The 26,658-nt window shown below is 44.1% G+C and overlaps 1 protein-coding gene across 1 annotated transcript in view; it reads right to left on the bottom strand.

Moving 5' to 3' along the window:
- LOC108143199 (MOXD1 homolog 2) overlaps positions 1 to 25,983 on the bottom strand; it is a 112,512-nt gene extending 86,529 nt beyond the window's left edge. Inside the window, exon 1 of the mRNA XM_017267452.1 lies at positions 25,204 to 25,983. The gene's annotated coding sequence lies outside the window, so the exon portion shown is untranslated. The remainder of the gene's footprint in view (positions 1 to 25,203) is intronic.
- Between the last annotated feature and the right edge of the window lie 675 nt (positions 25,984 to 26,658).

The following is a 26,658-nucleotide window of genomic DNA, read 5'->3' as shown; positions in this document are numbered from 1 at the left end:
GGAAAAAATCCGCTTGAACGAACGTGATATCAAGTTTCGAACATAAATCAAGCTCACGCCCCCGAATTCGTATATATGAATGTATATATGTAGGAAAGGCGACCGCAAAGAGTTCCCCCCTGACTCCCTAGACTTCACTCAAACTGCGGCTGAGAACGCAACTCAAAGTTTTGGCCAAAACACTAAAAACGACTAATTTATGACGCCAACGATGTTGGACGGAACACATAGTAAATATTTTTATTAAATATTTTATGGTTTTCATTACACATCGACACCAATTTTAGCTTGTGCTTTATTAAAGCCTCTGGAACACATGATGCATAAATAAGAAAGCGCAGAAGTGGAGGAGGCGGGCGGGAGTGTGAGGAAATGGCGCCAAGAAGAAAAATTTCACTTTCGCCAGAGCCAAGTCAGCAAAAATCCCCGCAGATGTCGAATCGGGATGCAAAAGTCTCGCAGCAGCCCACAAATAAACAGAGTGACAGGGGAATGAATGTGAGAGTGGTTATATTAGACTATTGTAGAATATATTACGCCCTTAGACGATCACTCTTTAAAATTGAACTAAAATATATGCAAATAAATTAGCAAATATTATACTTGTAACTACTCATCGAAAGAAAGTAAATTACAATGGTTTAAACCATTCGTTTAATTGGTTTTGGTGTACACCTACTTCTCCTACATTTTATATACCCCTCGCACACCCTGCAAAAGCGACTAAAACTTTTACTTGTCAGAAAATGCGCTGGAAAAAGAATATAAAAATAATAAAATGTGCGAAATGCTTTTGACAATTTCATTCAATTTCCAACTTATTTCAACAAATTGTTTGACTTTGTCAACGAGACGACGACGACGACGACATAGAGTTCTCGAGGAGGTGTACGAGTACTTTAGTGACGGCGGGGGAGTTGGAGGGGAAGGGGCAGGGTGGACGAGAACCAGCTTCCAGTCGCGATTTGTCACCGCAGACAAAAAGCAATCACATGTGTGCACAGCACCGTCTGAGGAGAATCGGGGAATATCCCTGGGTCGTGCACCAGAACAGAAGAACAGCAAATAAACAGGCAGGCATAGCATAGCACACAATTGTCTAATTTTAGAATCTTTAAGATACACTCAAAAAGATATCAAGCGAGCGGGGGAGCAGTACTGGCAGACAGGCTGGAGGCCTTGTCATCGTATTAGGTGTAATATAAAAGTCATTTAATGACATTGACTGACATTTTGATGTTTCATAAAAAGCAACTCGAGCAGACCATGAAGCGGCCTATAGGGGGATACGTGGGTTGGGGTATGGATGGAGAATGGATGGATGTTAAGAGCACCAGCCACACACTCACACACACACACACACACACAGGCTCAATAGTTTGACAATAGCAATAAAAGGCCTACGCAGACACTGCCACACTCTGAAGTCCTTGCCCATCTTCTCAGCCTGACGTACTTGTCGTATCGCCTGGCATCTTCATTGTTGGGGCTTTTTCCTGGAGCTGTAGATGTAGCTGTAGCTGTGGGTCTGTAGCTGTGGGTTTGTAGCTGGCAAGCCACCCCGGCCACCCCTTTTTGGCAGGCATTATTGCCGGCATTTCCTGCTGCGGTCCGTACATTGGCGTGCGAGATTTTCCACATATTCAAAATTAATACGTTGCCTTATTCATATCCTAGACACATTTGTACCGACCGAGCTCCTTTAAGGGAAGCACGTGCTCCCGCGGCGACTTTCTAACAGCAAAATGCCGGAATGTAGGCGAAAGATACAAAGGGAACTGAAATCTGTGCCGCGGCTTCTTTAAAATACACGCCGAGTAAAGCCCAAAAACTTTAAGGATCCAGCAGGAAAATGGCAAGCGCATCGAGGCGAAGGAATTTTGATATATGCAAGCCGGCGAGGGCTGAAAAGAGTGACTGAGGCTGCCATCCTTTAGGCGGAAGGCCCACCATTGTGCTTTATTGTATTGTTTCTAGTTTTCTAAGAAATCTCCAGAGAGCCCCACGTTCGCTGCATTCCAAATGGTTTCTAAAAACATGTTGAAGAGACCTTGGACCTTTAAAAGTTTTTAGGTTATGATTTTGAAGGCATGACTTTAAAACAAGTTGTTTGCTGCTCAAAATGCATTCTATGAAGGATAACCGAGTCTTTGAAAGGGTATAGTCATATAGATTAGATTTTAATTTAAATCATTTTACAGGTTAAACAAATCCAAAATATAATGTTTATCAAATAAACTTCACTTTGAACTTTGCTTTCAGCGATCGTGTTTCTGTGCATTTTTTTTTTTTTTGGCTTCAGCTTCTCTGAGAAACCTTTCAACCTTTTTATAAAGATTACCTTCATTATTATAATTCCTCAATGAATTTCCAATCGATTGGATTTCTTTCAGATTAGTTTTCAAGCTACCGAGATTGAGAAATCCACTCAAGTTACGTGTCTCCCCCAGTCTCCCTGGCTGCTAAACCCTTCTTAAATTTCCATAAAACCCGAGTATTGATGCCACTTAATACCGCCTGTCCAACTACCCCCCGCTGACCTTTCCCTCCCCCTCCTCCTGCCATGTTCCCCGCTCCACACTCCCCGCGATTCAATTAAACTTTGCACTGCTGCACCGGCTAAGTCCGCTTGTTCACAACTTTCCACACAGAGTGGGTCCTCATCTTGTTCGGCGCTCGCTGCCTAAGCCGCGTTTAAATACCTCGCCCTAATATCCCCCGCTAATCTGCATGGCCACCGCCCTGCGAGTGGCGGGAAAAACCTTTTAGCGTGCATTAACTGTAGCAGACCCACAACAGCAAAAATATTCAAAAAAAAAAAAAATGGGGGGGAGGAGGAGTCGCTGGCCAGGAGAAACTGAAATGTTTCTTAAATGCTCGCCGCCTTCTTGCTCGTCAGCTTCTTGTGAATTTAATTTCAGGTACGTAATTACTTTGTAAACACATGAGCAACGAAAAGGGAAAACGGAGGGGATGCACAAAGAGAAATCTAGTGTTCAAAAATTAATAATACGCGTTCCTTTCTAAGAAAGAGCATTTAAAATAAATTAACCAAATTATCATCATTTTTCACAGAGCAGTTATTTAAAATGTGCTCACAAGTCGATTAGCAAATTACTTAATTATTATTTTGGCTTAAAGAAAGTTTTTAGTTTGTATTAGGAAAACTAAAAAGTAATTTGTTAATGTATTGTTTTAAATAACTAATTTTTTCATTGTGTAAATGTGTAGCACTGAAACCTATAAAAACACCAGACGCGGCTGAGGAAAAACTTAAAATTTTTTTTTTCTGGCCAAAGCCAGGGGAATTGGCCGAGTGCTTGAGCCACCGGCAGCCACCACTCGACTGCATCTTGGGGTGGTCTCCGGTCCACCTTGCCGCCCGCCGTTCCCTTGGTCAGCGCGTCCAGGCTGCAGCGTTACTGGGTTCTGGGTTCTGAGCCTCGGTCTTGAGCTTTTGGGCTCTTCGGGGTGTGTGCAACGAACCAACATAAAAAGTTATGAGTGTCTTGTGAGTTTTGTGCCAAAGTGCGGTTTGTAAGTTCGCCACACCCCACACCGCACACCACCCCTCGGCTGGCTACCTGCAACTTCTGGCTTTTACCTCTGCCTCTTTTTGCTACTTGTTCAAAATTTATGCGGTAAATTCTTAGCGCGCACTTTATGTTCGAAGCAAAAGTTAGGGCAACGTGTAGGATTTCCCCCTCCACTCGGAGCCTCCAGCCCGGTGGCCACAAAACTATGCCAAGTGTCTGAGAGTCTCGGTTTCGGTGCAGCTCCGGCCCTGTCGAGCGGACTTGGAGGCTCTCTCGGCAAGGTGATAAATTCCTAGAGGAGGCTACCCTGCAAGTGTTTTAGGTCTTTAAAGTTTTGAGTTCTGTATTGAGGATTACCTTTCCAAATGATAGATCTTGCCGAGATTTTACTACATGATCTTTAAATGCATGGTATTAACTTGAAATCAAAGGTATCGTTAACTTTTGTAGCTCGAAGACTGTTCATTATACAAGAAATCCGGAAGCCGACACTTAAAGTAAGTTTAACTATGCTGTCTTACTGTAAGATTATCGACTTCCCCAACACACGTTTCTTATTTTATTGACAAATGCATTCTTGCAGTCCAATTAGCTAGATAAAACGTATCGATTGACTTCCCCCAGAAATTGTTTTTTATTTCGTTTCTAGATGCTTACTTTCACGGCAGTAAGATCGATTTTTATTTTTTAGGTTAATACGTCTGCTTGTCATACCTTTTCGGTTGGCATGCATGACGAATAGCAAACGAATCTTGGCTCAAATAAAATTTATTAGCTTTTCTTTAACATAATAAAATAAATTGATCGGCATTGACCACCCCATTTTTTTATTATTCCCCTCTTATTGAAACACTTAATTGAATGCAGTGAGTGCCGCCCACTTTGGGTGAATATCTATCAGTCTTCGCGCATTCATTGCGTCCCTTCCTCCTGCCAGTGTCCTGTTCACTCGCCGTCCTTGTTGTCCTTGCTGTCTGTTAAGTGCCGCGGCGCAAATATTATTAAAGTTTTTGGTGCGTTTCAGCGTGAAATTGATTTTCATACGCCTGCTCGGCCACAATCAAATTGCCGAAGCATGCACACGTTAAATAGCAAGAAAAAAAAGAAAACACAGATATGTATTCCTGCTGTGTACATACGTACAACCGATACCCTGTAGAAGTGGGGTTGTGTGTTTTTAATTTAATAAGTGCAGCATCCACCCACGATATTCAAACTCTCGTCCCCCTCGCATTGTTTCGGTTCCGCTCCGTCGAAGAGGTCCCTCCTCTCGCATGCAAGTCACATTCTCGATTGCCAATCAGCGTACAATTGAAGCAGCATTAATATGAAAAGGGGTTGCGGTGAAGGGGCGCTGCCAAAAAAAAAAAAAAAACGATAGGGAACCAAAAATGTCTGTTGACATTTAAAAAAATATTACAAAAACTTTGTGGGGCTGGTGATGAAAAATAGTGAGCAACGAGTTGCAAATAACAAACATAGAGATTTGATTTTCATGCACGTATAGCTCGCTGTGGAAGGGTGAAGGGATTGGGAAGGTGGTTTAGTTGAGCGGAACGTGCATGCGGTTGAGGTGCAGATATTTGCCAAAGGTAAAGCCAAAGTGAAGCTGATCCGAGTGGATAAATGGGTAATACTTTCATTCCAATTTGCCTGCTGAGAAATGGCAACGCAAGTGTATACAAGAGGTTGAAAAATAAGGACTACATACTTCAAAGTAAGAAGAGTTAACGAGGGACATCATTAATGACTTCCTCTGCTCAAAAAAAACACCCAAAAGAGTCGTTCTCAGCGCTTCTTTCGTAGGCCATAACCATTTCCACTGCAGGAAATCGACCATAAGACTGAAAAAAAAACGGATATAGCCTGGCCAAAGTTTTATTATCTACCAAAACTAACCCCGCTCAAAGGGAAAAAACCCCTTCAATACCAGACGTCGGAAAAAGCTATCTCCAGCAGCATTGATTTCGAATGAACCCAGCAAAATTGTTTTTCTCGACCCGAATTTGTGCGAATGCAAAACCCAGTCCAAACATGCAAATGCTTGAGCCCCCCCTCCCTTTCTTCCCCTTCACTAATCAAAACTAAATGCACAAAACTAATGCCATTAATTCCAGTAGACAAAATCTGAATGAAGTGAGCCGGGGAGAAGTTCGCTACGCTTTTGGCTGCCATAATTGACCCACATCATTAGCCAAAAGGAAATGAGCTGCTGCAGCTGTGTTGAGCTCCAAAAAATAGGGAGCAAGGACTCCGCAGCTTTGAAGCTCCAATGAAAATGGGGCGCACCGTAGATGAAAATTTGAACGATGGAAAAAAATTGTATTTTGCCATACTTCAAATGAAATTATCTGCACTTTGAATGGAGGTGCGGGGGGTGACTGCAGTTTGTTGTGTGCAGCTGTTGAAAGGGGGTCATATGCATCGCAGCCCCTAAACCCACCACCCCACCACCCCAACCCGCAACCCCTTATGGCAGCAGCTCACGCACTCTGCCAATTTGTGTGGGGCGAAGGAAAAAAGACGAGGATCGAGGAGGGCTAAAACTGCACTGGCTCCTTGCTCCTGCGCTGCTCGCCTCTGTTTGTACAGTCCAGCAGGACACCTAACCCCTTCGAAAGCACTTTCACGCCCCCTCACCCCCTCCGGCAGACGGAAAGTAAACTGTGCTCAGGCAGCCGAAGCAGCCGGAGCAGCCAAAGCAGCCGGAGCAGCAGCATCCCCAATGCTTTATGTGTTGTCCTTGCCTTGGAAGCTGCTTGCCGCCCCCCAAAGCCCCTCTCATCCATCCAGCACCAGCACAAACACAACCAAATTACTTTGCATAACCATGCAGCTTCAATGGCCGGGTGTGCATGTGAGTGTATTTTATAAAGTAAAACAATCCTGGCGAAAACGAGAAACTTGGGACTTCATGATGGGGCACTTAAACTAGTTCAAAATTTTGCTGCTGCTTCGTCAACGGCTTTCTTTTCGCCGCTTTGCTATCATGTCAACCGAGGGCTCACATTGGAGGGTCGTTCGTGTAAATAAAAACATATACGAGAAAACGGAGAGCGAGGGGGAGGGGGAGGGGGAGAGGGAGAGGAAGAGGGTCGGGGCTAGGACACCTCCATGCGGGTCATACGAGTTTGGTGTTTGAGTTTTGTTTATGGTCTGGGTCGGTGTGAGCACGAGCTCGAGCTCGAGCATTTTATATTTCAGGACGCTGGGCGAACTATAGTTTGCTTTATGGCACCCCAAAGTACACAGTGTCTGCTGCAAGTACACACACGCCACGCCACGCCACGCCACACACACTGCACTCCAGAACTATCATGCTGCGTCTGGCTTCGATTTTTGTTGACCTTACTCTTGAGGCCTGAAGCTTGCCGCTCGTCGAGTCTCTCCAGACGGTAGAGTTTGCCCAAAGTTCAGTGCCAGTCTACCCCAGATCCTTTGCCCAGGGTGAGGATCTCACAGCTGGAACCACTGCGGGATCTGTGAACCCAGCCCCTCGACCAACAAAAAACCCTCAACCATCTAACCAATTATAAGTAAAAACTTTCCGCTAGCACAATTCCGTCCAGTTCGCTGGGTATTTTCACTTGGCTGCTCCTGCCAACACCTTTGGTCGAGGGGTTGAGAACCCTAGTGTTCTAGCCCTAACCCCCAGCTGCGAGTGCCGCCCTCCATGACCGACGCTATTTGTATGCAAACCTCGGAGTTCTTCTGCTGCTGCTGGGGGTTTCGGATAAAAAGGGTGGCTGCCCTCCAGTTCAAGATTGCACCCTGTGCCATCAAGTTTGCTTATTGCTCGGCTCAGCTTCCCCCTGACACCCCACAAAAAATATACCAAGGAGCTGCTGCTGCTCCTGCTGCTGCTGCTGCCGGTGCCACTTCACCTCCTGAATTTACCTTTAATGTCGTTTTGTTGCATTTTTATTTATTTATTATAAAGTCACCTCCTTTAGGGCTATCCCTATCCCACTGCCCGCCATCGCAGCTGCTTCGCTGCAACGTGCGCATGGGTACTTTCGTTTGGCACTTTATTTATATTTAAATTTGTACCTCAAAGAGTGTTTAGTTTCGCCTTGAGCTTAACTTATTTTCCATGGTCGTAAAAGTTTTATTTTTTTTTTTTCTTTCTGCCAGCGGGCAAGAAATACGGTCCTGCCAGGCGAGATAACTTGTTGTCGGCACTGAATATAGACAAAACTGATTGTCGAAGCAGCACCTAATAGCTTCGAACCCCCAGCCACTCAGCTTCCTTCTGCGGCTGGCTCATTCCCCATCCAAGTTTTCGGAGGACTTCCTGCTCGGTATTCAAAAAGCCCAGCCCCTTCACTCTGCATAAGTTGGATGAAACTTTTAATCAAGAACAGTTCGACTCACAGTTGGTTGGCCCGGATATTCGGACCTCATGCATTCACAGATACCAATTCCTTGGCCAAACGGGGATCTTTGTGGCACCCATTGTCATTGGAGGTCCGCTGAGGTTGCCGTTTCATAAACTTTAATCGAAATGTTTTACTTCCATCAGCGTTCTCACCCCGGGAGCAGTGCAAAACTTTCACCACTTGCCAACCTGGGAGTGGAGTGTCTGTCACCTCTCCCACTTTCCCCGGAATCCCCTGCATGCCTGGCGCTTTTTCACTATTTATCATTGTCAACTTGAGTGCGACGTTTGGCGCTGCTGATGCTGCTGATGCCGATGTCGGGATGTTGGGATGCTGGGGATGTTGGGTTGCTCGGTTGGGAGCTGAATGCTGGAGCTGGCAACTGGCAACTGGTAACTGGTAGCTGATGCAAGCGACGGTCGCCGACTCTGTTGATTTATCTTTCCGCTAAGCAGATGTAACATTATACGCCACAAATACATCCGCCGCCGTTTACTGACAACTCTGGCCAGGATGGAGGGCGACGTGGCATGCCCAGGGGTGCAATATTTCGTATATTGTCAAATGGGCAAAGAAGAGACCCGAAAATACCCAAAACTCATTGGTTTGGACCCAATGGTCAAAGTTTTCGAGCGCTGGGGGTGGGGGGAAATGTGGCCGAGGAATCCATCCCAGGCTGTGGCTACCTGAAAGAGGTTTCGACGGAACCAGTGACATTTCATGTTTTGGTAGCTCGCAGAGGGAGAATTGCCTCGATTTCGTGGAAGGATGAGACATTGACAAGATTCGATACACAAAGAGGATGAAAGGAGAGCCTAGTTGAAACAATCATTTCAATTTCATTTCAAAGTAGAAGATTTAAATATGTTAAAACTTCCTATTAAATGGTAATGTGCAACTCTTTGTGTTAAAGTCATTTTTGGTGGGGTCGTTTACCGCCTTTCAAGCGACCTTCCCTCAACTATTAGCTGAGTATCACCGCATTCGCATACTTCAGCCACCTCCCCCGAAGCTATGACATTCGCTTTATCTCTCGCTGGTGTTTAAATTTTTTAACAATTGCCGCCAGCAGCAACAGTGCAAAAATTTCGAACCCAACCGAAACAAAAAAGCAACTACGAAAAGAGAAGCGAGCGAAATAAATATAAGAGCTTCCCAGCAAAGCGTCGGCAGGTCAAAACCTGGGCACGGCCTGGCCAGAAAAAGACTGTCTGTCTGTCTGTCTGTCGGTCGTCGGAGACCCGAGAGATTCCATTCCAGAGACTCGGACTGCAGACAGGCCAGAGACTCCCCCAGCAACGTTGTTGCTATTATATTTATTATTATTTTGCGATTCAAACGAAGTGATATAAATGTGTCACGTTTTGCGAGTTCACACATAGTCCGCTCCAATCCGCTCCAATCCGCTCCGACCGCCTCCACTCGCCCTCCTTTAGCAAGATCTACAGATCCGCAGACACCGCACCGGTGCCATACAGGTAACAGGCAACAACAATCAGCTAACACCAACACCAACGCCTCCTTTTGTTTTCCAGGCCAGCCCCTCACGCTTTGCCGGTTTTACTCTGATTTTGGATACTCTCTAAAAGGGGGTATTATACTTCCAACGGCGGATTTGACTTGGGCTATTAGAAAACTGACTTCAAACTTTTCAGCTTGCGTCGTTGGCCTTAAAAGCTCAGTCAAGGGTCGCAGCTAGAGCTCAGTAAACGAATTATTAGGTTGAAAATTAAATGTTAAGTATTGTTTAATAATTATAAACATACAATTATTTTGAAAAATTCTAGTCAAACACTTTTAAAAACAATGCCCTTATATATTGCATTTTATACTTTTCTAATAAAGAAAATTTCAGATCATACGCATTGTAAATTTCAACATATAAATCGACTTTTAAGGGTAGGGTATCCCAAACTTTGACCATGGAGGCCAATCTTTTCGTTTTTGTTTTGTTTTTTTGAGCTCTGTTTGGTTTGCTTTTCTTTGGGGGGTTTTTGTTTCTGTTTCCTTTGAAAGTTTGCGCAACAATTTCGTGAGCGCTGGAAGATGATTTGTGTTCCGAACTGAACTCGACTCAGCTCTCAACTAACTCGGGACTGGCCGAGACTCTCCACTGGCTTTGTGCCCTATCAGATACACGTCCAGCGGGCGTTTCGACCGGTCCCCGTTGCATCCACAATCCTCTATCCAGTACACAGTATCCAGCATCCAGCATCCAGCATTCAGCATACAGCATACAGCATCCATCACCCAGCATTGGGCATTGTTCGCCAGCCGGAGCTGGACTTAATTCTGTTGTTTTCTTGGCTTTGCATTGTGCTGGCTGCCGGCTTCGAGTTGGACTGGCTTCTTTGCATTATTCCTGGCCCGGACCCATGTGGTATCAGTTACTGCTGATCAGCATTAGCACCTCTGGTGGAGGCCTCGCCTCGTGAATTGCATGTACGTGTTGGTTATGAGGAAAAGGCCATTGTGCATCCATAAGATAGCCGAGTGGGGCCATCAACGTCGTCATGAGCACGGCGGCGGTGTGCGAAATTATGCGCCATCGGAGGGAAAATATGCCATCTGCCCCTCAAGTGGCGAGCTTGAAACCCAATTTGAGCCAGGCCGGGGATTGATCCATGTGTGCCAGACTCCGACGCGAACTGCATCTAATTTGTGATAATCTGTGGGAAGTACACCGGCAGACTCCAATTGCAATCGCAGCAGAGCAATTGTGGGAAGATTTCCGAAGAAGCTCGAGATGCTGGTGGGGCACAAACAGCCAGATTGAGAAGGTGTTGATAGTTGGCTTAATTATGATTATATAATGAAATGATTGGCAAAGAAATAACATATGTACGGTGGTGTAATTCCATGGAAATGAGTTGATTACTGCATGAGTTGATTGCTGGTTATCGAATAAGGAAATTATTTGGGAGCAATGATTTATGCAATCTGACTGTTGGAAAGTGAGTGATCTAAGTGAATGGAGTTTTTAATAAAGTAGATTGTCAACAAGTCTTTTTTAAACGAACCAAAGTATTAAAGTCTTTTAAACTATAATGTTATTCCTAGCTTGTTAGAAATGAAATGAAAATTCTGCTATTTATATTTTAGGTATATCCCTGTAAATCTCCCCCATCTTTACCTTTCCAGTCCGGCAATCCTTTTGGAATTCCATATAAGCTTCGCTTCACCTGTTCAATTCCAATTCGAATTCCGTCAAAGTGTGTTTAACCCAAAGATCCCACATGCAGCCCATTATAATTGAGCTCAACCCTGCTTTGCCTTCCCTTTGGATGGAACCAGTTGCCTTGGCAAGCAGGCAAACCGCAACCCAATCAACTTTCTTGCCAACCCCATCACACTAATTGTATGTCCTGGCTTGACTTTGCCAGGACTTTTCCAATCCTTTCCTTTCCCTTTTCCCTTTTCCCGCCTCCTCAATCCCCTGCTTTGCCCTACCTGTCGTTTGTTTTGTAATGCAAATCTTTTTGCTTTCATCTGCTTGTTATAAATCGAAAGCTATTAACCAAAAAAAAAAAGGGGAGAGCTCGAGGAGGGAGCAACTCAAATTTCTATGCCAACTGAACACCCACCTCAGTCGCATTTTGTGGCATGTGTGTGCGTGTGCGGGTGCGTGTGTGCTTGTGTTATTTGCATTTGAATCATTCGTTTGTGCGAAATCAGATTAAATCGTATAATCGAATCTGATGTTATATGTATGGGCCATTGTACATATAAAAACGATGACAAAGAACTGATGCAGGCGCAGGAGCAACCAATCAGATGGACAGCAGCGCAAAAAAAAAAACGGAAGAAGAAAAATTTATATATTGTATAAAAATCAATAGCGAACGGAGGCATTGAAAATCCTATGCACATAAACCCGGGCACGTACAAAACGTTTCTGGCTCCAAAAAAAAAAAAAAAACACAGAACCCAAAAAGGTGGAGAGCGGTAAGCTCGGCAAAAGGGAAAAGCAACCACAGGAGCTCACCAAGTTATACCCGACACATGCGGCGGGAAAATACTTTCCAAAGTGAATCAACAAAGTCGCAAAAAATGGGGAAAGGAAGGGTTCTTCAGGCAGAGCTCCTGTTGAATCCGATGGCAAATGCCAGAAATCTTTTTGTCTCAGCTGATCAAAAACAGCAACAAAGTAAGGCGAGAATACACAGAGAAGTTGGCTTGTTGAAAATTCAAATTAACTCGATCATAAAAGCCAAAATGAGACCCGTTCGAACCCCTTTTCTTCAGCCTGTTTCAACTGCTCCATCTTCTCCCCACAACCCATCCTTGTTTGCCTTACACTTTACGCTACATTTTAACTTCAAATTAAGTTTGTGTGCACGTAGCAAACACAACAACAACAACAACAACGACAATAACAACAACTGGGGGTTTAGGGGGAGGAAAACCTTTTTTGCCTTTGATTTTCTATTTCTTTTTGGCCTGGCTTGCACTTTTTTTTGCCGCCTCAAGTGGCCTCAAACAGCATTCGACTTCGTCTTGGCTTTGGTCGTCTTGGTTTCTGTGAAAATAGTTCGTTAGCCTTTCCAAAAAGCAGAAAAACTAAATTGTGTTCGCCCAACCACTGCACAAACCCCCTCCCCCACCCCCCGTTTGCCATTCAAAAAAGCAAAAAAGGGCAAAAGACTTCTTGGAGTCAGTGTGTGGGTGATTGGTTTTGAGCGAACCAAATTATTGGCATTTATTTCTCGTTTTGACTTTGTGAGCGTCACAACTGAACCATCTAATGCGCTTACATGTCGTGGGGCGGGAGGTGGTCGGTTTGGTTCAGTTCGGTTCGGGGTCCAATCTTAATGCCGCCTAATTAGCAGCCTGAATGCGCTAAGACTACAATAGCAGCCAAAATCAGCAGCCGGCAGGAGAAGCTCTGCAGGGAGAGAGCGGCGGAGGAAACGAAAGTTTTGGCAAATTGAAAATGCGCAAAATGACTTTGACCAAATCCCCGGTGCCAATTGGCAAGTTACAATGGTTGGGCTGCATGGCCACGGGGCGGGTGGAAAATGCTGAATGAGCGGAAAGTGGCACAAGGAAATGCTCTGCCAAAGAGGTAGAAAATGACACAAGGCGGGAAATAGTTGGATTGATGGAAAATGACTTTCGTTTGGTGCCGACAAATCCTCAATTTATTAGCCTTATTTGAGATTTTTTATTGATCAGCATGATGTAGCTTTTATAGCTAGGTTGAAAACTCAAACCTTGTTTTTATGGTTTTATATTTCCATTAGAAAAGACACATTTTTACTATTATATAATATATTATATTGCTTTACAGACCATCTAAGTTTATAAATTTAAGTACTTATTAAAGCATTAAAGGCTACGAATTACTTTATATTTTAATTCAAACTACTCTGGGTACCAATTTTAGCCATTTATTTCACAACACTCTTTTATGGGCAGATCAGTTTCAATGTTATTTGCCATCTTGCACTTTTCCAATTAACTTAAGCTCAGAGCTAATCCCAAATTCCATTAACACGAGAATTGAAACATCGAAGTGAGCAAGCAGCCGGCGATCTACATTTATGACATTTCGTTTGTTCAGCGATGATTTGCCGGATCACGAAATGACCCAGCAGATCCTTTGATAGGCCTTGTCAAACCCCCTGTCAATGCCATTAAACCCGCTCTGAAACCGGCAATTCTGGCACTCCGAATATGTGGCAAATCCTAAGCCAATGCCTATGCCAATGCCAATCCGATCCCAAACCGAACCGTCCACGGAAGCATATACTCATCGCAGCCAGCTTAGCATCCATCCCCTGAGAACGTTCGCCGTTTTCACCCCTCACCTACGGATACCCCTTGTAGCCTTGTAGCAGATCCTCAGCTGCTGCTGGCTTTGTTTTGTATTCTTTTTTTTTTTTTTTGTTCAATTTGAATGATTTAACATAAAGCGAAAAGGTAAAACCGAGCAGACACACAGGAACACCCCTCTGCTGTTGCTGTTACCGCTGCCGCTGCCATTGTTGCTTCTTCAGTCTTTATAAGTGCGATTCTCCGACTCCGAATCCTTGCAACACGCGGCCAGAAAACTTTAACAACCCAACAAACAACAAGCTGGCAGCGAACGAGCGCGCGCAAATAATTTCAATCGTCGTGAATCATGAATAATTCAAAATCATCATTACCAACACCTTTTGAGCCGGGCCTGGGAAACAGGATAAGAGGCGGGGGCGCGGTGTTTGGTGTTCGGTGTTCGGCACGCGGAGTGTTGCCCAAAATGTTCACACTTCCCAGAGGCTGGCAAGCTGGCAAACAACAACTTTTGCTCAATCTGCAGTCAGCGCTTCGAGTGGACAATGGGGGTGAGGGTTCGAGCAGGGGGAAAGGTGGTGAAGGGCGGCAGACTGAGGAGATGCCGCTCAAGTGCTAAAGTGAGGCGGATTACCAAACCAGCAAAAGCAAAAGCAAAAGCTGAAGCTGAAGCTGTAGCAACCACCAAGGCATCGACTACTTGTGCAGCACCCAAAAAAAAAAAAAACAGAAACAACAACTGAAAAAAAAAAACACAGGCAGAGAAAGATAACACTCGAGACCGAAATAGGTTAATACCCTAAAGAGCTATTGGCTACTTAAATTCTAAGTAAATGGAATATGATACAAGTCTATTTTATAAGAAACAAATAAGTAACACGATCAACTGAACCTACGAAATCGTACATACAAAATATATATTTATGTTTTGTATCCGATCTTAAGTTTTCATAAATTGGGAAGGCCACAATCGTCTATACAGTTTATAAACACAAATTGGGAAAAATGGTTTTTATATAACCAGTTTCCGTTTATTATAATTTCCAAATAGCAAGTTGGCTTAACCTTTTGTTCTGATTCCTTCAACTTAATCAAAATACCCTCAGCAAGGGTATACAAAACTGAAACAACAAATACCAAAAACACCTCCGCCCCCTCGGCACGCCTTAGTTTGAGGCTGCTGCCGCTGTTGTTGCAGTTGTTGTTCCATCGTCTATTGTATTCCATCGTCGAAATATGAGGCACGACTCTGGCATTAAACTTCAAAATAAAAAAGATACGAAAATAAAACGACCGCTGCAAAATGCCAAAATGCATCCGTGTCGAGGACCCTGGTGTTGGCCAGGCCAAGAACAATAAAACGGGCACAACACCAGCGTCGAAAAAAATACAGAGAACAAGAGGAGCGCAAAGATAAGCAGGCGGAGACGAGCGATGGATGCTGCCGAGGATGGGGATGAGGACGTTGGGCATAGGTGGTGCTGGCGGTGCTGGTGGTGCTGGTGGTTGGCGGATGGCGGAGCCACTTCAGACATGGGATGTGCAAGTGTTGGCCAAGAAATAAAAGTTGCTGACCTTAAGCCAAGTCTTGGGTCTTTGTCTTTGTCTATGCAGGCGGAGTAAAGTTTTATTTTTTCCCATTCTGCTCCCCGCCTTTTTTAAGGATATGAGGCAAATACGGAAAGTTAGTACTGCAGCTGTGGGTGCGCGGAGGGAGATTTGTGGCAAGCTGCAGTGGCAGCTGTTTAATAAGTTCAAGCAATTAAAAGTGTTCTCAGAGGTTGCCACAGGAGGTGCTTCTTGGAGAAACTTCTGCTAGTCGTAGACATTAATAGGAGCATAAAACTGGAGTGGCGGAGAAGGTGGTTGTGAGCAGGGTTATGGCGTTGGCTTAACGATGTGAGGATCATAAATGCAGCTTAATGATGCCACCACTTTGACTACACGAGGGCATTTTAGTTTTCTTCGAACCTGGAGAGTAAGCAAGATGCTTGCGGCATAACTTTAGAGGCCGAGGTTGCTAAAACACGATCCATTAAGCGTCCTTCTCTCAATTCATTGCCTTAACTTCGAGATTCACCCTCTTACACATTAAGAATAAATTGCAGCTTTACTTTCCGTTTCAAAATATCAAGACCAGACTCCGGTCCGTACATTAAAAGTGCCCCAAACAAAATCCCACATCAATTTGGGTCATTAAAGTTCCGAGCAACACAAAAAACTTTGCCGCCAAATGCAGCCATTAAAAGTGCCAAACAAAATAATTTCCGATGGCCAGGCACTGACGGCAACAACCAACAACAATGAACTATTAAAAAAAGGTAGAACGCGTTAAGAAGTGCACACAAAATCAAACATAAAATTAAATTAATGGTCTAAACACTCACCCCCACCCCCACACTTTCCGCGCTGGCCAACTTTGTTTGCCAAAAAAAAAAAGGTTCAATTTAGTGGGGGGGGGGCATTAAAATTATGGAACAAAGTAAGGGAATATTTCTTTAAGCTCTCTGATATTTATGTATATATAAATTGGATGTTTACGAGGATATTTTTCCGATGTTTGTTTATGGCCGGACTTTTATACGGCCAGCTGCCGCGGAGTAGGAGGCCCTCCTCCCGACCCACCAGTCGAAGATAAACGTTCCATCGCTAATTTGAGTCTTTGTCACGTCTTACCATATGGAAATATTATTTGTAAATACTTTTATGTTCCGTACGTGACCAGGACGCGGGGTTCCGGACACATGTGGATGGCATGCGGATCGGGGGTCACTTCCTAGAGTGCGTAAATGGTGCCCGGAGACACAAGCTCAGTGTGAGTGTGAGTGCGATTGCGAGTTTTGGTTTTTTATTGGGGCGACGAAATCAAATAAAGCGCTTCGAGTGGGTGCGGAAGCATTCAGCCGTTGTGCACAAGTATGAAAAATGTATATTGCAAATTTGGCAAACGCAAATCCCTCGAAGAGGCAGAAATGTCATCGTAAAATTGCCAGACGGCTTAGCGATGGCAACGAACGAATAAATAAAAATTATTTCCAGATGACATATCAACGCGACTCGCTCGCTGCTGACACCTTAAAACCCAAATGCGCTTATAAAACAAAATGTTGCGTGTGCCCTCTCAGGAGCAAAATCCTCGGAAGGAAAACCAAAAATAAGCGGGCCAAAATCCAGACCGGTACAAATTGAAACGTTGAAGAAATTACAAAACTGTGCAGACTCTCGTCCCGTCAAAAAATGGCTGCAGATCCGGGGACCAAAAGTGAGGTGGGCAGTCTGGGACTCGAAACGAAGTCGGAGCCAAGGAAAAAGTGGATGCGGATGAGGATGAGGAGGCCGAAGAAACGGAGGAGGCAGAGCCAAGCGAATCGCAACTGTCAGTTGCCTGGGCTCCCCGTCTCAGACGTCAACTTAACGTGAATAATTGTCTAAATCCCAACGACAAACACTTATTGTCCTGGATTAGCAGGCAGCCGGGGAAAGAGCCCTAAAGATAGGGAGAGCGAAAAGGAAACCGAGAGGGAAACAGGCGGGGATTCGCACCAGAAGCCCAAGGACTGCGTGTAAAAAATGAGTGGCACAAACTTTTCCTCTTCTTTTTATGCCTCAGACTATTTCAGGGGATAGCAAATGGGTATATAAGCTAGGTGTTAAAAGAGTAAAAAATGTAAAAGCACTTTTCACTGTTTAACAATATTTTAATTACATTTTGATTGTAGTTATGCATAAATGGTGAGTTTATCATCATCACCATTCATCATCAGTGAAAGCAAGGCAGTGAAGTAAAACCAAATAAAGTCTCAAAAAACCCCTGTACCTGTGATATTCTCCAATTAAAAACTTGAAAGCTCAGTGAGCACTTCCTAGCCGTCGTAACCTTTTACTCCCTGAGGTCAGTTGAGCTCTTTCTATTTGCCTCACTTAGGGTTTTCCCCAGGTGGCAGGGCATTGCAGACTGGTAAGCGTTTTAAATTTAACAAGCTAGCAGCGTTTGGTCGGGATATCCACCATGGGCGACATCAGGATGGGTACACGAGTACATAAGGAAGAAGTTTCAGCGTCTTTTCTATCTTCTGTTTACCTTCTGCATTTCTTTGCGTTCAATTAATTTGCTCACAATTTGGATAGCAAAGAGCCCAAGACGAAGTATAGCTGACGACCGTAGAGGGGGTGCAAAGGGGGGAGGGCTTCGTATATATCTCCCTGTTCAAAGACAAAAAGGCAAACTTTAAGTAGCAAAAGTAGCGGGCATGCAAAAAGAAACCATAAGGGAATGGTAGCCGAGAGGACTCAATATGTAAAAAGGCATTGTGGAAAAGTTTCTGCAGCAGGAATCGGGCGGAGGAGCCTGCGGAAAAGTTGCCCAAACAATCCGTGGAAACCCCTTCACAACTCGCATTCCCAGCTGCAGGCAGGCGAGGAACTTCTGCACCAGGTGAGCATCGGCAACTTTTCGATTTTATTGCTGAGATGGCAAGTGCGTTGCCAGCCGGAGAATGCATTCTGTGCCATTGCAATTGCTACTGCATTGCAATGGCATCCCATACGTGGGGCAAAACTCGAAATTGAAGGCACTTTATGTTCATTAAAAATTGGAACTTAGAACGTTTAAGATTAAACTACGTTTTTACCATCTTGTTTAGGGTAATTTTAATAAAATATAAACAAGGCCACATAAACTTTTAAAAATTAAAGCTTCTCTTGATAATTTCAAATAATTTAATATGTGTTGCGGTTATATCTGCCTGCATTTGAAGTAGGGTTTCCATTTTGTCAAGGTGTCTGAGGTATGTAAATTGTGTTATATGGTTCCCCGAACCCTTTTCCAACCTCGATTCATGCTTCATTAACTTTGTTCCCGAAATTTCTTAATTAAAAACGAGTCCACCCGTCAGGGAGTGCATTCAATCCAAACAAACCCAACAATCCGAATTCGTTTACAATTGCCAGTTGGCTGCAAAGGATTAGTTTCAGATTTGTTTACCTCTCTAACAAGGAGCACAGGGGTAAGCGTAACCCCAGTGCCGAAACCGGTTATCCGGTTATCAGAGTTAGTTTTTCGAGGAGGATCGGAGGGTCGAACCTAGCACGGCTCTGACTGCTGACTGATATATGAGCACTGGCACACAAGCAAGGAACTTCTACGATACGGCTGGCTATGCAAATCTCGGGGCAGAAAGGGACAAAGTTTTTAACACACCGTGCAAAGCCCGGGCTCGGACAAAAAGGATATACGAGATGATATATATGCAAATGCCATTTGAGAGGGTCGCCGTAGGAGTGGGTCCTTTCTGAGGCGACAAGTATCCTCGCAGCCTGCTGCTTGTAATGTCCTTCAAGGCCTACGAGGGTCCTGGCCTGGCAAGCTTTTAAAACTTTCTAGCCTGCCGAGGCCCAGGCTTTAAGCACAACGAATTTCAATTAATAGCCAGAGACACAGAGACACAGACAGACGCACGCAGACACACACAGACACACGCTCGCCGGGCCGAGAACCATTTCCTGCCAGTGTCCTTTCGGCCCCGCCCACTTCCTGCCGCCCGCCGGCTGGGCTGACACTAAGCCCAAAGGCTACCATCAGCTCAGCTGTGTGTGGACCACCAAGTTCACTAGACAATTTATTTTTGCTTTCGATTTTCCAAGCTGTCAGTTCACGCTTAAATGCGCACAGTTCAATTTAAAATGGGTAGCCCAGGACATGCACAAGGATACGCCTCTGTCAGTTGCCGCTGCCGATGCCGCTGCCGATGCCGATGCTCCGGCAGTATCTTGTATCTTGTATCTGAGTGTCTGTGTATCTGTGGCGCTGACTGCGTTGCCTGCGTTGCCTGCTCTGCCTGCAGTCGCACTGGCAAACTGGGTTAAGAGGTTGTTATCCTTATGCCGTGTTTTTGAAAATAGGCAACCAACTTGGTGGCCCGAGCCCCCCTGGTGGCCTGTTTGTGATGCCACTGGCTCATATCCGCTGCAGACACACGAAACGTCCTGGCTGCCAAACCGCAGAGGGAGCAATAGTGCGAAAGAGAACCCGAGCCGAGAACCGCTGTTGATCATCACAAGGATGATTCCTCGTCATCCTGCCGTGGATGATGATGATGGTGAGGATGATGATGATGAAATTATGAGCGCAAAAGCATTTGCATTCATTATGTATGATTTTTTACTCCTCTGCTGGAATGTTGCTCTAGAAATTAAACTAACGCCGCTCGTTAGTCTCAGTCGCTGCTCCGGATGGGATGCTATATGCGATGCTATATGCGGGGCCCCCAGAGGGGCCGACGGTTAAAATGCAATTGCAAAAAGCGTTAATGGATTCTTTCGCATTTCCTTTGCAATTTGAATTAATATTTACCCTTGGAAGTGCCAGGCGTACGCGTATTTCTATCTGAATGTGGTCTTAGAGTAAGCACTTAATTTAATACTTGGGTAACTAATTAAAGACGCGTGAGTAAATGCACAGACTATTCAGTCGTATATGAAAAGTGGAAAACTAAAGCCGTACATTAAATGTGTAAAACCAAAACTAAAACCATCTTATCTACTCAATTATTTACGTCGAAAAATTATGGCTCCTTCCTGAGCTTTAAATCCCATAAGTTCAAGATAAATCTAAGCCCCTGCTTCCCATTCTTTGCTTGTTAGGTGACTTTTCCTCGGAGATTGAGGCCAAGAAATGAAGCATTTATAACTTTATTATCGCCTGGCCATTGTTGATAACTTCCTTTTTGTGCGTTAAATGCATTCAAATTCTAATTTGCCGAGCCAACTTTTTGCAAAGGATGCTCCTGGCTTAAGGTCCAGGTAGCAGGAGGGCCACTTTTTCTTGTGCTAAATGATTACACTTAACTAGATTTGCATATATTTAAACATTTCCTTATGCGCACGCAACACGAATTGTGTGCACGTGGTTCTCGGCTCTCGCCTCTCCGCCTGTGTCCTGTGCACAAAAGGATTATTAAGGAGCTTCATATGTAAATGAAAAGCAAATGCACACGACAACGACGGCAGAGCAATGGGTGGAGCGGATGGGGCGAATGGGGCGGGGCCGAGACAGATAACCTGGATGCCACAGTTTGGCAAACACGGCGGCTCCAGCTCGAGCTTCAGCCGCAACTCGGAGCCAGACAATGTTTGCCCTGGGATCCGGGGGAGGGGGGGGAATCCTGCAGAGCCGGGGATCGTGCGTGTGCGGGGCGGGGCGGGGCGGCTACCTTTCGAGCCAGGCTAGAAAGTAGGTGAAAGCCAGAGGCAGACGGAAAGCCAAATGGAGTGCCCGCACCCGTTCGCTCGTTCGTTCGCTCGTTCGTTCGTTCGTTGGCCCGTAATTTATGCTTAAGATAAAGTCCTTGAATAAATACATGGAAAATCCTTTGAAATTGAAATTAAATACGAATATCATCTTTTTTTTATACACATGAGAGTGAGACTAAGAGAGACTGAGGCTGAGGCTGAGACCAAGGCTGCGGCACAGAGAAATGCAGACAAAAGGCAAACGGGAAATGAAATTAACATTTGAGTGCGCTTTCCCAAAATTAAACGAGACTCCACAGTAATCGGGTTGCGGGAAGGGTGTCCGTCCCAGGCACACACACACACGTATTTATTTATTGAAGCTTCTTTGGGGTCTTAGATATGTGAGCCATCTTATTTAGCATTTCTGGCATTTTCCCAGCTTGCCTCTCGCTCGCTCAGCCGATTTGAGTCTGCTTAGATTGGGCTAAAATTCCCATAGATTGTGTGGCAAAACATTTTTCTTAGCCATTTGCCATATGAAATTAATTTTACAGTCAGCAGGCAGAGCTCTGTGTGCAGCTTTCAGTGGCAAATAAGCAGAGAAACCATTTAAGGCGAATTTATTTTGAAAGTGGCGAGGTTCGGTCTGTGGTTACCTCTGAAAAATTGCAGGGAAAATATGGGGAATAGAGTATATTCTTTTATCTAAATCGTTTGGGCGACAAGCCTTCCCCAAAACGCACTCTAAAAGTAATAAATGGCTGAGTGAATTGCTGACTAAAATTTAATTTCGGTGCCCCTCAACTGTTGCATACTTTTCAACTAGTTTTAGCTTGTCTTCTCGTATCCTTTTCTTCAAATTTCTATTCCCATTTGTATTCTCATTTTGGCAAATGCAGTTGGTTCAGCTTTGGGTTTTAACATTCACAATTCAGATGCAGTTTGGATATGATTTCCTTGCTTCTCTGCGCTTGCATTTCCCTTGGGCATTACATATTAACAAGCCTTTTTGTACTCGACCGGGGATACAGTTTGAATCAGCTTTTCATTAAAATTAATATTAATTTTGACCTGAACACACAGGTTTAAATTGCATTTCCACAACCGAAAAATCTCATTGAAGTTGCAGTTGTTGCAGTTTTGTAGCTTTGACCAATTGGCTCATATAAATTGCATTGCATTTTTCCCAGCTCCCCTTTGGCAAAGTTTTATTATTGGAAAAACAAACATATTGCCGCTTCTCTGTTTAAACTTTTGTTATTGCATTTTGAATTTGCGGTCGGGCAGAGGGGGTGTGGGGCATAAAAGGCCTCTGGCTTGGGCATTGAAAAGCAAAGCACAAAAATTAATTATGAAACATTGTTGGAAATTGTGTAAATATGTATCAATGAAAATGCAAGGCAAACAAAAGCATTCTCTTATCGAAATTCAAAGCCGTGCTCGTCCCAGGTGAGCCACCAATAGTTAAATGGTATTTGAAAGTGATTTTCAAATCAATGATAACAGTTTACAAACATTCGAAACAGAAATTGAAATATTTTCATAAGAATTGCAATACCCCTGGCCCAGATTTCTCTTGACTGACACCGAAATCCGATACTAGTTTGAACAAATAAATCCCTGAAATAATATTGCAAATTTTCCGCTTTCCCCGCCGCGATTCAAACATTATTCAGCATGCCCACCAGTGGCAAGAGTTAACCAGCCTGGAAATTGCATCGAAATTTCGGGCGCGAAAATAGATACATCATAGATTTTGTTACCTAGTCAATTTATATGCCAGGGGTTTTAGTACGCCGGCACTCACTGCCGCCCGAAAGCAAATCAAAAACCATCGAGAAGTGTCTAAAATGTGCAATATATAGGTGCGGAAGAGGGGCAACGAGGCCCATAGGCTATATAAATTTCAATCTATCATTTATTTAAGTCCTAGGCCAGCGGCAGAGAGCTGCGCCCGGACCGAGGCTCTTATTGCCATAAATCCCCATCAGAGATACGCGTATATTTATTTACTGCAGCTCGCCCAGAAACAGAACAGAAACAGAGATAGACACCCACACACCCGCACAGCCACACACAGTCACACACAGCCAGGCGGTGAGGACAACGCTGGGCGACAAAAATTGTAGCCGAAAAATAAAATAGCTTCTACCGCCCAACGCCGCCTTGTTTCATATTTTATTTGTGTTTTATTTCAGCCTTTTTTTTTTTTGTTCTTTTTCTAGTTTCTCCACCGACGCTTCTGTTGTTCCTTTTTGCTGTGTAAATATTTTGGAAAATGCGTTTTTCTTTACAGTTGCTGCTGCCACTGCTGTATCTTTTTATGCACCTCGCTTATCCTATATATATGTATATAGCGCGCAATGAAAAAGGATTTTTTGCCGATTCCCGCCGGACTGCCAATTTTTATGGTTAAAATATTTGTGTTGCTCTCGTTGGAGCGCGGGAACCTGCTAAAATATTTATGACAAGCGCCGGGGAATACCGGGCATACAATATTTCAATATAGTGAAAAATAAAATTCTTAATGATTGGTTGGTAATTAAAAAAGTCCAATTGAAAGTGCCCCGAAGTGGTGGCAAAAAGGGAGTGGAGAAATGAAATTGAAATTGAAATTGAAGTGGCGGTCGTAAGTAGCCCAAATGAATTTTTATTGCTGTTCATTAGGCATCGAATGGCATCGAATCAATCAATTGTGGCATTTCAATTCCAGATCGGAACAAGATCGCATAGGGGTGGGTCGCATATGCAAAAGGAGAGGGTTTATTGAAAGGGAAAACTCTGGGCTAAGCCGGAAAACCTTTCGATACATAAGCTACAGTACTGTATTGTATTGTACTGTATTCAATTGTGTGCCATCGGGGACCTTCAACATTGGCCACAGTATCCCCGACAAAACTTTTAATTGCCCTCTCTACGTTCTCGCTATTTTTCTCTCTGGTTTCCATTCTGTACTCGCCTGCATTCGGCAATTCCAATTAAGCTATCATATTCTTGTCTCGGAAACTTTTCCCAGAATCAAAACTTGTGGCTCCCGCACCCCACACCACCCCCGCCTCATATTTTACCATCGTAACTGGGCTAACGAATATGTTCAATTTGCTTCCTGGCCACCAGCCGAGCACAACAAAAACTTTATCTTAATAATTTCCATATTCCACAAGTTTAACATTTCTACGTAGCCAAACTTCTATAGTGCAAAATATTTTAAAATCCGTACAAAACTAAAAGCACCACACTCAATTTCTAGACCTAAAGTTAGGAAAATTTAAAAAACGTAACTGTAAAATGTACTTTTAGCTCCAAAACTTTAAAAAATGAAATAATGAATAAAATTATCTGAAATCACTCAAAAACATTTTAAAAAGTATTCTGTAAAATGAAAATACTAGCATTGAAACTTGTTTTTAAAACACTCTTTTAAGTTATTGTAAACTTTGGTAAACGGATTAATGGTTTTCACTTTCAAGAAATTCTTTCGGAGTTCGATTTTAGTTTGAATTGCTTTTCTATGTACTTATGTACCTTGCAAACGTTTTTACAATACTTTTTTAATAATAATAGTAATACTGGGATTTATTTTGCTTATCGAATTCAAGAACATCTTTCCAAGTGAAAATGTTTTTCCAGCAGACCTACTTTTTTGAATTTAGGTTTCAGTCCCTAAAAGCTGTTCTACTTATGGATGTACGACTGTTTCCTTAAGAGAAGATCTGCAGCAAGTGAATAAAACTTTTGAGCGTTGCACCTGCTGCTTTTCCGCTCTTAGTTGGGCCACTTTTTCCAATTTCTTTTGTGGCGAAAATGCAGAATGCAAAGCGGCAAAACCTTAAAAAAAAAAAAAGAATTACTGATTGAATGGCATTCCATTGAAGTTGATGGATGCATTAACGTGTTCCCCCCGTGCCCTTCCCCACCCCCCCTGCCCCACTATTTCCCAGATATCACACACACTAGCGCGGCGAAGTTTTGTGGCAACCGAAAACTCACACAAGGCAAGCTCAGAAACAGAATCAGAGACAGAAACAGAAACAGGACGGAAAGGGACGGAAAGGGACAGAAAGGGACGGAAAGGGACAGAGACAGAGACGGGGACAGAGAAGTAGGAGACGAGAGCAAACCTGCATGTGCAAGGCACATATCTGTATAATGGATTGCACTTAACATGCCACACACAGCAACCACAAGTGCCGCCACAGGACCCCCCTCTCCGCCCTCTTATATCTCTCGCTCTCTCGCCGCCTCCCAGGCAATACATCATTTACGGTACCGGTACTCACCTGAGGCTATCGGAAAAGTCTGTCGCTTCTGCTACTGCTGGCGTAATCCCGCTACGTAACGTCTAATCCTTTTGTTTACGTTTATGGTTATGGTTATGGTTATCCACACACACACAGTCACAGTCACAGTCACAGTCGCATTTAAATTTCGGCACACATTACGTGGGCATCGTACAACATCGCGTTGCTCATACGCCCCGTTGCCAATTGTTAAATCCCGCCACTCACACACGCACCCACCGCGCCCAACGTAAACCGTAAAGCGGAAGCGTAACGGTTAACGGTTCGCGTCGCGTAACGTTCAACCGGGCGTCCTCGTATTGTCCTGCAATTGTTGTTGCTGCCGCCGTTGCCGCTGCCGCTGACAGGATGCCGGCTCAAAAGAGCGAGACGGAGCGACGTGTGTTTTGATTTAATTCGCAAATTATGTGCTGCTTAGTTTTGCGGCACCGATTCCGATTTGCATATGAATGCCGCACTGTGAAACCGAGTTTTTTCGTTTACAACGTTTTATTTACATATTATCTGGGTGTTTTGGGCAGAAGAAGCACTCGCCACACACTGCACAATATTTAACGCACAGTTCTGTCTCGCCTTTTCGTTTTTTATTTTGAGAGTTTTGCTTGTCGTATCGTGCTGTCTTCCAGCTCGCTGGGAAACTTCTTCGCCGGCAAAAAGTAACTCGAGAAACGCGCAAAACACGTAGAACAATTCGGTGCCCGGAGCACGGAGCGGAGACGCGACCAAACACGTCCAAACGCAGAAACGGTGAAAACGGTTCTGACGAATCTGACGGGACGAGGAACACGAAAACCGTCTCACTCTGTTTTGGTACGATTCGTAACAGAAAATTTTAACATTTAACATTTCTGTTAAAGAGAGAGAGAGAGAGAGAGAGAGAGAGAGTCGCTCTGCAATTTGCTTACATTTTCTGTTGGGAAAACCTTGATTCTTAACATTTCTGAACTCGTCCGATCTGCGAAACTTATCCTTCCCAGGGTCCTATTGGTTTTTATTCACACTTCTTATTGTAAGATGAAAATATAAAGTTGCTAGCATCAGCGAAGGAAGGAATGATCGTTGAAAACTCACACCAGTGAAAATGAACGAAAAAGTCGGGATATAAGCTCCTTAGATCAGGTATCTGAAGCCATAATACGAACATTACAATTTCCTTACAGAAATGTTAGAAATTAACGTTTCCTAACAGAAATGTTGGCAAAACATTGTTGAGAGAAGAGAAAAGAGAGGGAACACTTCGAAAGTAACTGAACTCGCTTTCGGCCACCTGGTAACGTCACCTCGGCATAGAGCAAGAGTGAGAGAAACTGGGAGAGAGTGAGGCTTTTGTTTACAACGCTCTCCCTACCGTTGCGCATGTGCGAGAGAGCGAGGGAGAGAGCGTCTGTTAGCGTTTACATAATTTAATTTTCCTCCACTTGGGCAATTACAGAG

The sequence above is a fragment of the Drosophila elegans genome, unplaced genomic scaffold, assembly GCF_018152505.1.
Source record: "Drosophila elegans isolate 14027-0461.03 unplaced genomic scaffold, ASM1815250v1 contig_208, whole genome shotgun sequence".
Lineage (NCBI taxonomy): Eukaryota > Metazoa > Arthropoda > Insecta > Diptera > Drosophilidae > Drosophila > Drosophila elegans.
This window is presented reverse-complemented; position numbering and strand designations above follow the sequence as displayed.